Raw genomic sequence first — 4,767 nt, 5'->3', positions numbered from 1 at the left:
CCGGTCTCAGCACGTGTGGGGCCTGGTCTTGGACACCACACATGAGTTGTGTGATCTTGAGGAAGTTCTCTGACTCTCTCCCTCTTTAGCAAGAAAGTAGAGAGGACGCCACCTACCTACCTTCCAACAGAGTGGCTGTAAGACTGGAGGGAAATAATGAGTGTGAGAGTGTGTTTAAAAGGGAATGCTAGGGAGGCGTCTGGGTGGCTCAGTCCATTAAGTGTCCGACTTTGGCTCAGGTCATGATCTCATGGTTAGTGGGTTCAAGCCCCGCATCAGGCTCTGTGCTGACATCTCAGAGCCTGGAGCCTGTTTCAGATTCTGTGTCTCCCTCTCTCTCTGACCCTCCCCAGCTAGTGCTCTGTCTCAAAAAAGAAAAAAAAGGGGAATGCTAGACACAAATGCCTGTTTTTACCTCCTGTCCCATCTTTCTCTTTATCATGAAAAATATCTACAAAAATAGAACAGTATAATCTGACTCTTGGGTGCTATCTTGTTTAATTTATAGCCTATAAACTGCCACCCCAACACTGGATTGCTTTGAAGTTAATCACAGACAACGTACTTTATCCATAAATTCTTCAATACAGACCTCTAAAGGACAAGGCTCTTCTATTATTAAAATATAATNGAGCCTCCCCTGCTCACGCTGCCTCTCTCTCTCTCTCCTAGAAATAAATAAAAATATTAAAAATATATATATAATCGAGATACACCTAAAAAAACAATAAGGAATCCATAATATCCAATGTTCAAATGTCCCCCAATTACCTCATAAAGTATCTTTTTAGTTTGCATAAATTAAAATAAAATAAGATCCCCTTAGTACAAATGATTGATCTGTATCTTATGGCTCTTTTAATCTGTGGTCTCTCTCTCCCTTTTCCTCCCTGTTCCTTGCTATTTATTTATTTATTGAAAAAACAAGATCATTTGTCTTGCAGGATCTCCATAGCCTTTTTCTAATATATTGTGTTACGGAAATCTGGTCTGGATCACCGGCCGAAGAACCAAGCGGCACTTGGAGATCTTGGAAGGGAGGAGGTTTATTTTACACCTACAGTGGGCTCAGAGGTGATCATTCTCCAGAGGTCTGAGCCCAGAGCATCAGCAGAGGGAGCTGATTACTTTTTATAGCCTGTTACTTCCGCATTCCTCATTAAGGCTTGAGACAAGCAGTGTGGGAAGAGGAACCCAGAAGGGGGAGCCTTTGATCAGGAGAGGTATTTCCTTATCAGTCCTGCCAGCCATCTTATAACAGATTTTTCCCTGTCAATTGCTGTGTTCATGTTTAACATGTTTCTCTTTCCCTATACTTTCTAAAAATTAGAGTCAGATCTGAAGCTTGATCAGACTCAGGTTCGAGTTTTTTGGTAAGAATACTTTAGAGCTGATGTGTCTTTCTTTTTTATTTTTTAAATTTATTTCTGAGAGAGAGAGAGAGAGACAAACAGACAGCATGAGCAGGGGAGGGCCAGAGAGAGAGGGAGACACAGAATCTGAAACAGGTTCCAGGCTCTGAGCTAGCTGTCAGCACAGTGCCCAATGCGGGGCTGGAACCCACGAACCATGAGATCATGACCTGAGCCGAAGTCAGACGCTTAACTGACTGAGCCACCCAGGTGCCCCTGATGTGTCTTTCATCAGGATACATGTAACATTGTAAAACTCCCTTGGGTCAAAAGGTGATGGGCTTGCAAATGAGGACTACCAACCATTGTTTGATCTCAAACTCTATTCGGGTGAAAAGTCAGCGGTTGAGCAACCTAGCTCCTCCANTCACGCTGTCTCTCTCTCTCTCTCTCTCTCTTAGAAATAAATAACAAAATATTAAAAAACAAAACAAAACAAAACCCTGAGCTATGGCTTGATGGTGCGCTCTTCTGAGGACTCTTTGGGTGCTCGGGAGGGGCCGTCCGGCCGGACTAAAATAAACCTGAATAACCAACTCCTTTTTTGTTCGTGGGCTTTGTCCTCGGTGATTCTCCTTTGGAAAAGGTGGTCTAACAACATGTTTGCGTCTCCTTTTGTGAGGTCATTGATGTTTACTGATGTTCATGATCCCAATCCATTATTTCATTAGGAGTTGCAAAATCAAAATAATTTTATTCTGTTTTCTTCATTGTTATAAAGAGAAACTTCTCTTCATCAACTATTTGGTTATCCTAAAGAACAGTTTACATTGGAAAAGTAGGGCAAATCTTGATTCTTTCCCTTTATTTACTAGTTTTCAAAGTAATCATTGGTTCCCAAGTGTGATATTGTAACTTACAATGAGATATAGATATTTGCTCTTTGTCCCCATTTCTGGCAGAGAATCACTAAAACTCTTGGGATTAGTCTTTTGTTATGTTAATGAGGTGGCTTTTGGAAAAACCTGGGGGAACCAACAGTGTGATTGAACAGTTGGAACTTTCCATCCAAATCGCTGACCTCCAGAGATGGGAAAGCAGCTAGAGGCTGAGTTCAGTCACCAAAGGCCAATGATGTAATCAGTCATGCCTCTGTAATGAAGCCTCCACAAAAACCCAGAAAGACAGGGTTCAGAGAGCTTCCGGGTTGCTGAACATGTACAGATTAGGGAGAGTGGCGCTCCCCAAGGGCGTGGGAGCTCCAAGCCTCTTCCCACATACTCTACCAAAGGTATCCCAGCCATGAGCTGTTCCTGATTTATATCCTTTTATAATAAACCAGTGATCTAGTAAATAAAACGTTCCTCTGAGTTTTGTGAGCCACTCTACACTCTAGCAAATTAACCAAACCTGGGGAGGGGGCTGCTGGAACTCCCAATCTACAGCCAGTTGGTCAGAAGGGCAGGTGGCACTCTGGACTGGCTCTGAAGTTGGAGTTGGGCAGTCTTGTAGGACTGAACCTTTAGTCTGTGGGATCCCACACACCTCCAGGGGGACAGGGTCAGGACCCGGCTGGCATCAGAGAATTCCTTGGTCATATGGGAAAAAAAAAACCCACACACTGTAGTTGGTGTCAGAATCACTACCTAGCATCCTCTAAAAGGGAGCCATGAGACCACTTTGCTGCTTAGTTTCATTGTTACTCATGAATTTAAGCACATTTAATGTGTTTCAGTTATGTTCTTAGCGCTCATACTGTTCCATGTTTGACCAATGGAAGCTCTGCTGAGTTGGGTCCTAAGCCCTTTGGACATGACCCCGGCAGTCTTTGATGGCTTCCTTGCTTTCCGGTAGAAAATGTTCCTGGCTCATCTGGTACTTTTCCTGCACCTTTATTTCTTCAGGGACCCATTTGTCATTTTAGCACCCCCTTTCATTCTTTGTTTCCTTCACCAGCTCTTCTCCCTGTGCCTTCACTACAGTCATTGCCAGGTTCAGTCTCTGACCGCCTTATCATCTCTCCCATTAGTGAAAGTCTAACCAGTCGTGCTTCAACTAGCACTCCGTGCTGGTCTCTATTTCTACATTCCCAACAAGAATAAGCTCTTCAACCTGGTTTGCAAGGCCTTCCATTGCCTCTGTACCTTTGATATTCCTCCCTTCACATGATATTCAATTTGACATAATTCAACTTAAATTTATTGAGTGTCTTCTATGTCCTAAGTGTTGTGCCCTTACTGTCGATATTGCTAGTACGAATGGTAACAGCTAATAAGTTATGGAGTACTTATTGAATGCATACACCACATAAGAGTTTTACATACATTATTTACTGTATTCCTTTAGTAATCCTATAATATAAACTCAGTTGTTAACACCTAACTTGCAGAGACAGAAACTAAAGCACAGAGAGAATCAGAACTTTTCCCAGGTCTCACAGCAAAGAGGGAAGAGACAAGGCCAGGCTGGCCTGACTCAAGGTGGTGGTTAATATTATGTGTCAACTTGACTGGGCAAAGGGATGCCCAGAGAGCCAGTTATACATGATTTCTGGGTGTGCCTGTGAGTAGATTTCTAAGGGAGATTAGCATTTGAATTGATAGAATGAGTAAAGCAAATGGTCCTCCCCAATGTGGGGTGCATCATCCAAACTGTCAAGATCCTGGATAGAACAAAAAGGCAGAGGAGGATGAATCCATCCTCTCTCTGTTTGAGCTGAAACTGCCATCTTCTCCTGCCCTCAATGTCTGCTCCTTGAACTTCCGGACTCATACCGGGACTTATGCCATCAGCCCTCCAGATTCTCAGGGCTTTGGGTTTGGCTTGAATTATACCCCAGTTCTCCTGGTTCCCCAGCCAGCAGACAGCAGGTGATGGGACTGCTCGGCCTTCATTTCCTTGTGAGCCGATCCCTACAATAAGCCTCCCATTCTGTTTCTCGGGAGAACCCACATCCTATCTTGACCACGACACCACCCATCATTTCTCACCTCTCTGGCCCAATCCCACATATTCTACAGACTCTACCTCAGGCCTCATGTCTTCCAAAAGCCCCCACACCCACTCCGATCAGCACGGCTCTCCCCCTCCTTGAACGCCTGCACCACCAAGAAGCACTCCACAGCACACCACCCCGATCCTTGTTTCACTCCAGCTGCAGCTTCTGATTCCTGGGGCCTGGAGTACAGCCTGAGATTCTGCAGTTCTAACAAGCCTCCACGTGACACCACTTGCTGCTGGTCCATGGACCACACCTTGCAAGCCAGGATTTAGCAGACATACCGTATACCCTCATCGAGTATGTTTACCAGACTATGATCGACGGTTACCTCGGATTGCTCCTCTTTTTCTTTATATTTCTGTATTTTCCATTTTTTCTATTGATGGTTACAGATCACTTTTATGATCTGAAAAA

Source organism: Crocuta crocuta, unplaced genomic scaffold, assembly GCF_008692635.1.
Source record: "Crocuta crocuta isolate KB4526 unplaced genomic scaffold, BGI_CrCroc_1.0 scaffold415, whole genome shotgun sequence".
Taxonomy (NCBI): Eukaryota; Metazoa; Chordata; class Mammalia; order Carnivora; family Hyaenidae; genus Crocuta; species Crocuta crocuta.
Note: the sequence above shows the minus strand (reverse complement) of the source record.